The sequence below is a fragment of the Camelus ferus genome, chromosome 1, assembly GCF_009834535.1.
Source record: "Camelus ferus isolate YT-003-E chromosome 1, BCGSAC_Cfer_1.0, whole genome shotgun sequence".
Taxonomy (NCBI): Eukaryota; Metazoa; Chordata; class Mammalia; order Artiodactyla; family Camelidae; genus Camelus; species Camelus ferus.
In genome coordinates this window covers 87,277,537-87,290,058 of record NC_045696.1, presented here as the reverse complement: position 1 = coordinate 87,290,058, position 12,522 = coordinate 87,277,537, and positions in this window count along the sequence as shown.

Genomic DNA, 12,522 nt, shown 5'->3' with positions numbered 1-12,522 from the left:
TGAGTTGGAGTATAGAACATGACTGTCTGAAGGCCCATTCAATCCAGGACTGCACTTAGTTTGAGGTGTTACGATAGCACACAAAGGTTTAAGTTGGCTCTTTCAACAGATGTGAGCATCAGTTTTTCAAACTCTTATTGCCATACAATTATTTGTTGGGAGCTTAAATTTTGTATGGCAAACCCATACAAAATTTAAGCTCCCAGAGCTCACACTGTTCTTTATACATGACAGTGAGCATATAGCTAGGAAGAGTATAATTATTAAGAACTAGAGTACCCTCCTGAGCCAGTCCTTTCATTTCACAAATCCCAATGAACACAGGTTGAAGCCAAGCCAGAAGAAATCTGCTTTGGCACCATCTTGTTGGAGAAGTCATGATTTTTCCCATTTGACATTTCTATCTGAAATCCATTAGGAAACTTTTAAGTTTTTAGATAAGTCTTTAGGGATATATATATATATATAACATTCTTCACCAATGACAGCACAAGAACTTCTTTGGGAGACTGGAAGAGGACAGATGATGGCTCTATTATGTTTAACTACTTGTCCCTATTTAGCTACTGTTCTCAGAAAGTCAGTAGTCTTGGTGGAATTGCCCATACCTCAGTAACTCCTCTTTGCCATGGCATGGATAATCCTTTGAACTTTTTGAACTTCTTTCAGAGCTTAAAGTGAGGTAGTACTGGACCAAAAAATGGCTATCTAAAAATCTTTATTTGTGAACATGCTTAACACATTGTGAACTAATTTGTTAGATTCTTCTTGAAATAGAATAGACTGAGGAAAAAGACTCAAATTTAGAAATGAAAGAGGAGACAACAAAAGATGTCACAGAAATAAAATTTTTAAAAAGCTACTAACAATTATATGCCACTGAATAACACAGAAGAAACAGATAAATTCCTAGCAACATACAACTTACCAAAGCTGAACCATAAAGAAATACACAATCTGAGCAGACCTATAACTAGAGAGGAGTTTGAAGGAGTTTAATTACTGCTCCCTCAACAAAGAAAACCTCAGGATTGTATGGATTCACTAAAGAAGTCCAACAAACATTTAAAGAAAAATTAATACCAATCCTCAAAATCTTCCAAAGAATCAAAGAGGACACTGCCAAACTCATTCTATGAGACAAGCATTACTCTGATACCAAAACCAGATAAAGACAGAACAAAAAGAAAACTATAGGCCAATTTTCCTGATAAATACTGAGGCATACATTCTAAATAAAATGCTAGAAAACTGAATTCAGCAGTATATTTAAAGGATCATATATCATGACCAGATGCAATTTATACCTAGAATGCAAGGATGGCCCAATATGTGAAAATTGATCAAGACAATATGTAACATTAGCAAAATAAAGGACAAAAACCGTATGATCATCTCAAATGATACAGGAAAAAATTATTTGACAAAATCCAACACCCCTTCATGATAAAATCACTCAACAAACTAGGAATAGAAGGAAGTTACCTTAACCTAAGAAACCACATATGAAAAGCCCACAGCTAACATCATTATAGGGTAAGACTGAAATCTTTTCCCCTAAGATCAGGAATGAGCAACAATCCTTACTTTTGCCACTACCATTCAACATAGTAGTGGAAGTTCTAGAAACAGCAATCAGACAAGAAAAACAAATAAGTAAAAGGCATAACAATTGGAAAAGAAGAATTAAAAGTATCTATATTCACAGAAGAAATCTTATATGTGGAAAACCCTAAAGATTGCACATACATCCACAAAAAAAAACAAACCCTATTAGAACTAATAACCAAATTCAGCAAAGTTACTGGATATAAAATCAATACACATAAAATCAGTTGCATTCCTATACATTAATAATGACTAATCTTAAAAGGAACTTAGGAAAACAATCCCATTTAATATAGCACAAAAATAGTAAAATACTTAGGAATAAACCAAGGAAGTGAAAGATTTTATTTCACTGATGGAAAGATACTGAAATCTGCCAACCATTGCTAAAAAAAAATCAAGGAAGACCAAAAAAACTGAAAACTGAAAAATGGAAAGCCAGTTCATGCTTATAGATTGGAAGACTTAAGATTTAATGCAATCCCTATCAGAATCTCATCACTTTTTGTAGAAATATTTTTTAAAAGTTCTACAGTTCATATGCAATCTCAAGTGACCCCAAATAGCCAAAACAAACTTAGGGGAAAAAAACTAGATTGAGGCCTCACACTTCCTGGTTTCCAAACATACTATTAAGCATCAGTAATTAAGATGCTGTGGTACTGGCATAAAAAGATATGTAGACCAATGGAACAGAATACTCAGAAATGAACCCCTGCAGATATATCCCAGTGATTTTTGACAAGGTGCCAAGAATAGACAATGAAGAAACACAGTCTCTTCAACAAATGGTGTTGGGAAAACTGAATATACACATGAAAAAGAATGCAGTTGGAAACTTACCTTATACCCTATACAAAAAATAACTCAGAATAAAGACCTAATATAAGACCTATACTATTAAAATTTTAGAAGAAAACATAGGTTAAAAGCTTTTGCAGCTTGGATTTGGCAATGATTCTTTTGATTTGAAAGCAAAAGTAAAGGCAGCAACAACAAAAAACAGACAAATGGGACTACACAAGACTTACAAACTTCCACATATCCAAAAAATAAAAAATCTACAGAATGAAAAATAAACCCATAGGAGAAAATAACTGTATATTGTATATCTAAGGAGTTAATGTCAATACAGGGAACTTCTACAACCCAAAAACAATAAACAAGTAACCCAATTTAAAAATAATCTTAAAAAGGAAGGAAATCCTGTTACATGCTACATCATGAATGAATCTCAAGGACTCAAGGATAAGTAAAATAATCCAGTCACAAAAGGACAAATACTGTATGAGTTCATCTATATGAAGCATGTAAAGTAGTTAAAATTAAAGAGAAGTAGAAAGCTATTTATCAAGGGCTAGGGGAATGGGGGATTTAGGTTTAGTAGGCAAAGGGTTTCAGTGTTGTTAAGATGATTTCTGCAGATTACTGATGGTGATTTGAGTATACTGGCAATTTGTTTTTGCTATGGTGGGTAATTTGATGTAAATTCTTTGCAAGATTCCATTTCATGCCCTCTGGTATTGTCAAATCTGTCCTAAAAGCCCTAGAGATGATCATCATGTTAGGTATAATGGTATTTTCCCAAATATCTCTTTTCTGATTCAGGAGAAAATTGCTGAACCATAATGGGTTCTTTGAAACTCTCCAAAGAGCACTTTGGAGTATTACCAGGCAAGGTCTTAGTGATTGCTGCCTATCTGGTATGAAGATCAGCAAAGGCACTTCCTGGCTGTTACTCCTTTTTGTATAAGCCTTTTACCCTTATAAATATAGGCATTAGAGCACTTAAAAGATCTTTATTCTTTTCTCTGAGATCAAGAAATCTCATGGTCTTTGTAATATTCCAAATTATGGGATACCATAAAAGCATTTCTACTATCAGTGAATATATTATCTATTATTTCTAGATACTCAGCAAGCTGAGTAAGTGATGAGTTTTGCAACCTCAACAGAGATTTCTGTCTGGCAAGGAGACATATTCTAGGGGTGAGTTTAGATTTGTTGTATTGTGTGCTGCCTCATATTTTTTCTGTTCCTATCACAGAGTATGTTACTTCAAAATGCAAAATTTCCTAGAGGAGGAATTTTTCATAAATGTACTTGGAATGTGGACAATTGTCTGAAAGATGCTAGGGCACTTCTGAGTTTTACCTTTTGGTAGTAAAAGGAGATTTGAATGGAAATGTTTGGATACATTTCCAAACATTTAGGAATTTACCTCTCAGGTATACATCATATCCTAGGGGACCTATTTCTTTTGATACTATTAAAGCATGAATCTGTAAGTTCTTTCTGAGCTAAAAAAGCAGGTAGATCACTGTAATCAATCTTAGAGATCACCTCATATTTAGAACACACCAAGAGGTCACTTACATACTAGGATACTGCTAGTATTTCAGTGAAATCTAAAGATCCTCAGGGTCCTTCCTTGGCTGAAGGCTTTGAAAAGTAGGACAGTGCCTCAGTAAACTCCAGAAACATAACTGTCTCAATATAGTGTTGTGTTTTCCAGAAAAAGAAAATGTAAATATGTATTATCTTGTTGTAAAGGGACACCAGTGTAAAGATTACAGGCTGGGGCAGCAAAGCATTTGTGGGTTATTAGAAACAAACACTGAGGCAGAGTTTGTGTAACAGTGACAGGTGTTTAAGGTTCATATTCTATACCTACCTCTATCAAAAATTTAGAGAGTTGTCGATTAATATTTACACAAATTTCTCCAAGATTGTTTAAAGGTAAAACAGGAAACTGGGTACCAGGTTCCCATACAGAACACCTTCATTGATCAGTTGCTTAACTTTATTTCTTCTTCAGTTTCTTAGCGAACACAGGACAATTATTTACCCATTGTTATTTTCTGCTTGCAGCTGCTGCAGGTGTCTTTTTCAAAAGGCTCTGTCCCCTGGTACATAATGACTGGATGGAAGCAGCTCACTGTTTCATTTTTAAGGCCATTGGGCATCAGTTCTTCTTGGGTTTTATTGTACTTTTATTCTAAGACCCTTTAAAAATGTTCAGAAAGTAGTTAAGAGATCTAGCAATAGGACTTTGTTCTCCCCATTTCAGATTTTGCTGCATTTTAACTTCTCTCTTTCTAGCTTAAGGCTAGTCACAAAACACAAAGAGAAAGATTCAACACATCTGTTTAAGGATTTACATCTGACTATTGCATGAAAGAGTTAACCTATTCCTGAAATCATCTAAGGATTCGTCTTTCTTTGCTTGCAGGACTGTATTAAAATATAACCTACTTTCACAGGAAAGATGTTGGAGAGAATCTCCAAAAATATTATCTAGCATTTTCAGTTTTTTGAAACCATTTTAGTTCCGTATGCAAACTAGGATCTCTTAGTCAATCTTAGGATTTCCATCCTCTGCATTTGGCATCCATTATTTTCATGTGAGTTTCCAGGATTATATTCTTAAAACTATTCTAAATTCTTCTATAAATTTCTGTTTATCTTTCTAGGTTTGGGGATGTTAAAAATAGTTCTCACCTATTACAAGACAAGGGCTTAAAATAAGCTATCAGCAGCTTGCTGTATTCTAATTATGACTCAACTTTAAAGGCAGTTAGGCATTGGGAATTCCTGGATGGTCAGCAAGGTAGGTAAATTAGTCAGATGGAAAGGTAGGGGCAGAGAGTATGGCAGTATATAGGATAACGGAAGGGATATGGTTTAATTAAATTTATTGTTTGGGGAATGTAAAAGAGATACTTATTTTTCACATATTTTTATTTGCCTTGGTTACATAATTAAAAAATAATTTCGTGATTTGAATTTATTTGAAAGCATTCTCAATATCAGTTAAAATGTGCCCTACTGGTTAAAAAGCAGACCATGGGATGTTTGGGGTTTTGCTTCTTTTTTTTTTTCACTATAAGGTATTTTTCAAATGAATAATTTCATTTAAGTTTAGGATTGGTGAATATAGTAAGAGGTCTTGGTGAGCAATCTATTTTTTGAAAAGTGAGCAGTTTCCTTAGTTGTGTAATGTATCACCCAATAGGGCAATTGTTGCCCAGATGAGCAAACTATTTGCCTGGATAAATTGGTTTTCACGAACTTGCTAAGGCAAATTGTAAAATTATTTATTGGTTTATGGACTTATTTTCTGGGCAATCATTACTGAAATAAACAAGTTAGATTGATTAAGATCATCTAAGTTTTAAGTTCTAATAGTTGAGTTATATTGAAACACATGATCTCAACTTCACACAAAAGTATAAATCCTTTTTTTCCCCAGTTATAAAAGGAAGTTATTGATAGCACTGGTCTTAAATTTATTACAAATCAAAGGGAGATTCTGAAAAGTATGTGGCCCAGATCTTTTGGAAACCTTAAGTTTCATAGAAATTTTATCTGTAAGCGTATGTTGGAGATATTGCAGGTTTGGTTCCAGATCACCATAGTAAAGCTAATACCTAAATAAAGACAGTCATTGAATTTTTTCTGTTTGTTTCCCAGTGCATACACAAAGTATAAATAATCTATTAAGTATGCTATAGCTTTGTGTCTAAAATATGTACATACCTCAATTGAAAAATAATGCTGCTGAAGAAACAGCATAAATTGACTTGCTCTGCACAGGGTTACTGCAGACATTCAATTTGTAAAAAATACTGTATCTGCAAAGTGCAATAAATTGAAGCACAATGAAATGAAGTATACTTGTATAAAAATGCATACATACTGTGAAGTAAAGAATTTAACGTTGCCCAAAGAGAAGCCTGGCCTTTGTGCTCAGTTCCAGGGAGGCAGTCATTAACCCCTAAGAATGTCCTGCCTGATAAGTCTTTGTTTACTTAGGGACCATTGAAATGCCAGGTAGTCTCACAGTGTGATTTCTGGGTCATGTGGTATCAACTGGACCACTACCACTGGTGTCACAAACGATGGTAGTCTTGTGGACTGTTCCATACCTTGTATATACACATACACATTCTTTCTGTATATACTTGCCTTTCTCATTTCTGACATGTGAATCATGCTACTTTTTACATGTTACATAATACATATCTATCATACATATGTATCAGATCAGGATTATAAGTAAGGAATGCTCCAAAAATGAATCTGTGCAATTATTAGGGTTGAATGGCAGCTGGTATCTCCCTTTCTAAGTCTACTTAGAAATACAATGAGAAGAATCCTTGGTCCTCATGCTTCGTAATGTAAATAAATTTCTTCAAGGGGGAGATAAAACTAGTGCCTCCAGCTTTACAACCCAAGGAAGTCACCAGGGTCCCATGCCCCTTTGAAAATATAAATATGTGTCTCTAGAGCAGTAAATCTCTTTGGAGTTCTCACTAGCTAATCAGTCATAAATTAACTTCTAAGGCATATCATTTAGCCCCAATCCTATGTTCTAGTAAACTTTGCTCAGAGACACTTAATTGTACAAAAACATAAAAATATTTTCTCTACAACCCTCAAATTGGTAACATCAAACTCCCCTCTAATATTTGATTAGCTTTTCTTCCATTCTGATGATTATAGGATTTAAGCTTTTGAATAGCAGTTACAAAAAGCAATGCCTAAATAGACCTTTGACAAAACATCATTTATGAGGCAAAATGAATTCTGAATGAACTCCATTCTAAATATCTGTCTCACAGAGTGAAGATCTCAAAGAAACCAACAAGTTAATAATGAATATTGGTGTTTCAGGCTCACTTTCCTACAAATCCACTTCTGTTGGCTTTTAAAAAATATGTTTGAAATTAAACTTTTAATATTAAGGTAATTATAGACAGGCACGAAGTTGTAAGAAATAATACAGTGAGATCTGGTGTACCCTTTACCCAGGTTACCCCAATGGTATCATCTTGTGAAACTGTAATACAGTATCACAACCAGGATATTAATGTTGATGAAGTCAAAATGCAGAACAGTTTCATCACAAGGATCCTCCATATTACTGTCTTATAACACTCAATTCCCTTCTGCCCACACACCCTCCTATTTCCTGACATGTCTGTAATACTGTCTCTTTTTCTATAATATTGTCATTTCAAGGTTATTGTATAAGTAGAATCATATAGTTGGTAGCCCTTGGGACTTGCATATTTTACTCAGCACAGTTCTCTAGATATCAACCCATATTGTTGCATATATATTCCTTTTTATTGTTGACTAGTATTCCATGGTATGGATAAACCATAGTTTGTTTAACTGTTCACCCATTGAAGGACATTGTGTGTGTTTGATTATGACTAAAGCAACTACATACACTCGTTTACATATTGGTGTGTCTGAATGTAAGTTTTCATTTCTCTGGGATAAATGCCTAGGGGTGCAACTCCTGGATCTTATAGTGGCTCCATGTTTAGTTTTTTGAGAAACTGTGTGATTGTTTTTCAGAGTGGCTGTAATATTTTACATTCCCACCAGCAACATATGAGTGATCCAGTTTCTGTGTATCCTTGCCAGCATCTGGTGTTGTCAGTACTTATTTTAGCCATTCTGATTAGTGAGTGGTAATACATTATCGCAGTTTTAATTTGTATTTTCTTAATGGTTAATGATATTGAACATCTTTTTGGTGCTTATTTAATATCTGTATATCCTCTTTAGTGAAATCTCTTCCTATTTTATAATTGATACGTTTTTTTAACTCTTGTGTTTTTTAAGATTTATATCATATATACATACACACACACACACACACACACTCTGTATAGGATATGTGGTTTGAGAATATTTTTTCCTACTCTGTAGTTTGTGTTATCTTTTAACAAGGTCTTTCACAGAGTAAAAGTTCATAATTTTGATGAAGTCCAGTTTTCATTTTTTGCTTTCATGAATAATGTCATGTAAAAGAACATTTTGAGCAGCCCTAAATTCTTGAGATTCTAATTTTTTTTGCGTGGAAATTTTGTAGTTTTACATTTTACATTTCTGTCCATGATTTATTTTGAGTTATTATTTTTAAAAGAAGTGAGACATAGGTCATGGTTTTCCCCCTTTATTTTGTCTATGTATGGATATAACCTTGCTCTAGAATAATTTACTGAAAAGATTATCTTGCCTTCATTGAGTTCTGTATTTTTGTTCAAGTTATTTGAGCATATTTGTGTGGGTCTATTTCTGGACTCTTTATTCTCACAAGGTCTGTCTCTATCCCTCTGAAAACCCACACATATTTGATTACTGTAGCTATATGATAAGCCTTAAAATTGAGTGGACTGATTCCTCTCATTCTATTTGCTTTTCAAGTATTATTTTAACTATACTGGTTCTCCTGACTTTCCATATGTATTTGGCATAATCTTGTCCATACTGCCAAAATTTCTTGCTGAGAATTTCACAGGAATTGCACTAATCATATATATCAGTTTGGGGAAGAACTGACATCTTTACTATGAGGCCTTCACAGTATGTCTCTCCATTTATTTAGATCTTTGGTTTTTGAATCACCATTTTGTAGTTTTCAACATCCAAGTCGTATACATGTTTTGCTAAATTTCCACCTAATTTTTCTCACTTTTGAGCAATTATAAATGGTATTACATTGTTAATTTCATAATCTGTGTTGATTGCTAGTATACAAGAATGCAACTGAGTTTTGAATGCTTATCCTGTATGCAGTGAACATACAGGGCTCTTTTATTAATTTCAGGAATTTTTGGTAAATGCATTTTGATTTTCTATGTAGATAATTATGCCATCTATAAATAGACTTTGATTTCTTCTTTCAGTCTGTATGCCACTTACTTCTTTTCTTGCCTGTTGCACTGCCTAGAACTTCCAGCACTTTAAGAGTGATGAGAGCAGACAGCTTGCTTTGTTCCCAATATTAGGGAAAGGCATTCCATTTGTTTCTGTTAAGCACGTTAATTATAGTAGTTTTTACTTATTTTTTTGTAAATGCTGTTTATCAGTAGAAGTAGTTTCCTTCTATTCCTTTATTTCTGAGAATTTTATACCCGGATCAGTATTGGATTTTGTCAAATACTTTCATCAATTGATACGGCCATTTAATTTTATTATATAACATGTTCATATAGTTAACATACATAGATTGATATTTCTAATATAGACTCTTGCACTCCTGAAATAAACTCCACTATTTTATGGTATAAAATTCTTTATACATATAAATGCATATAAAGTACACACACATATACATCTATACTTGAATTCAATTGGCTAATATTTTATAAGGATTTTTACATTTATATTATTCTGTGATTTTCTTCACTCATACCTGGTATCCTGATACAAAGATAGTACCAGGATAATACTAGCTTCATTAATGATCTTTGAAATGGCCCCTCCTCCTGTATTTTGTAGAGGAGATCATGTACTATTGGTCTTAATTCTTTCATGGTTTGACAGAATTCCTTAATGAAGACATCTAGGCCTGAAGATTTTTTTCATTGTTGTTTTTATTGATTACAAATTTATTTTCCATAGTAAGTACAGGGTTATTTGAGTTATCTAAACATTTTGGGTGATCTGTGTTTTTACTTTTTGAGAATTAGGTCCATTTCATCTAAGTTGTCACGTTTATATGTGTAGAGTTGTTCATATTATTGCTTTAATATAATTTCTATGTCTACAGTATCTGTTATATTGCCCTGTTTCATTCCTGAGATTGATCATTTCTGTCTTCTCCCTTTTGTCAGTTGCTGAAGGTCTGTCGATTACATTGATCTTTTCAAAGAAACAACTCTTCATTTTATTGTTTTTTTTCCAACTTTTTTTTCTGTTTTAAATTTCATTTGTTTCTCTACTTGTTTCCTTCCTTTTGCGTGCTTTGAGTTTCTTTTGCTCTTCATTTCCTAGGTTCTTGAGGTAGGAGCCTAGATTATTGATTTATGACGTTTCCTCTTTACTGGTGGTGTGCATTTAAGTGCCGTAACTTTCTCAACACCTCTTGTGTTGTGACTGAGAAATTTTGATAATCTTTTCTTTTACATTTATTTCAGTGAATTTTTTTCTTTTCCATATGTCTTTGTCTTTAACCCATGGATGATTTGGAAATGTATTGTTTAGTTTCCAAGTGTTTGGAGGCTTTCCCATTATTTTTGTGTTAACGATTTCTACTTCAGTACCATTGTGGGTGATGACCATATCCTGTATGATTTAAATTCTTTTATATTTATTGAGATTTGTTTCAGGATATGATCTATCTTCGTGCATGTCCCATGGGAACTTGCAAGGAATTTTTATTCTGTTGTTGGATGAGATGTTCTATAAATGTTGATTAGGTTCTGTTGGTTGATGGTATCTATATCAGTCTCTTACTGGTGCTGTAACAAATTACCATGGATTCAGTGGCTTTGAGCAACAAAAATGTATTCTCTCACATGTTGGGAGAGCAGAAGTCTGAAATCAGTCCTGCTGGACTGAAACCAAGGTTTGGCAGAGTCACACTCCTCCTGGGGGCTGTGGGGTGAAATCTGTTACTTGCCTCCCTCCTTCAGCTCCTGGTGGGTGGAGGGATTCCTTGGCTTCTGGGTGCATCACTTCAATTTTCAAAACTGGTATTTTCAAACCTTTCTCAGATCCACGTTTATGTTTTCTTATGCCTGTGTGTATCAATCTCCTTCCTTCTGATCATCTAAAGAATTCAAATCAGATATGGATGAGACTATGGTTACAGTCCATCCTCAGGCAAAATTTTCAAAACTAGAAGACACGTTATCTGTTTTAAAATACCATCACAGGATGGCACAGTATAAGTTGCAGAAATTCCCATTCCAAAATCAAGGTGTTGATATGCTTTAATTATGTACTTTTCTATTTATCTTTCTAGTCCTATCAGTTTTCTTGTCATATTTTACAGCTCAGTTGTTTGGTGCAGACACATTTAGGACAATAATGTGTTTTTGATGGATTGACACGTTTATCATTACATAGAAGTCCCTCTCTGTATGGAGTAATTTTCTTTGCTCTAAAGAGATAGCAGTCCAAGTATTCCCACTTTCTTTTTATTAATGTTTGCTTGAGATATCTATTTCTATCCTTTTACTTTCACCTGCCTAATTTGTTATAATTGAAGTGAGTTTCTTTTAAACAGTATGCAGTTGGGTCATGTTTTACATCCATTTTGCTAATCTCTTTCTCAATTGGCAAATTTAGACTAATTGCACTTAATATAATTATTGCATATTAGAATGTAAGTATGCTACTTAAATTTTGCAGGGTAGGGGGGAGGTTTGTGGATTTTTTGGTTCCTCTGTTTTTCCCCTCTGCCTTCTTGTGAGTTTCTTTAACTCTTAGTAGAATTCCATTTTGATTTATTTTTAGTGGGTTATTTTTTTAGTCTGTCTCTTTTCATAGCTTTTCTAGTGGTTGCTTTAAGTATTACATTAGTTCAGATACAATGTATATATTATACACCATATTTAAGTATTACATTATATCAGACAAAATACATGTTATGTATACACACGTATTTATTACATTATGTTAATTAGAATGTATTGTTGCTATCATTTTAGAGCTTGAATGAAGTGTAGAAACCTTACTTCTCTTATCATTCCTTTACTCTTCCCTGTTTATAATTGCTTCAAGTGTTTATCCTATATACATTTAGAACTACATCAGTCAGGCATTGCTATAATTCTTGCTTCAACCAGCAGGCAAAATTTTGAAAACTCAAAGGAAGGAAAATCTATTCTATTCACCTGTACTTACTTTTCCCTATCGTTCTTTATTCCTTCCGGATGTTTCAAGTTTCCTCCTTACCCATTCTTTAAGGGTGAGTTTACTGGCAACAGATTCTCAGAGTTTTTCTTTATTTGAAATATCTTGATTTCCTTTTCATTCCTGAAGGACATTTTAACTTGATAAAGGATTCTGTGTTACCAGTTCTTTTCTTTAAGGGCTTGAAAAATGAGGTACCACTTCCTTCTAGTCTCCACGGTTTCTAATGAGAAATCTACTTTCATTTGAGTT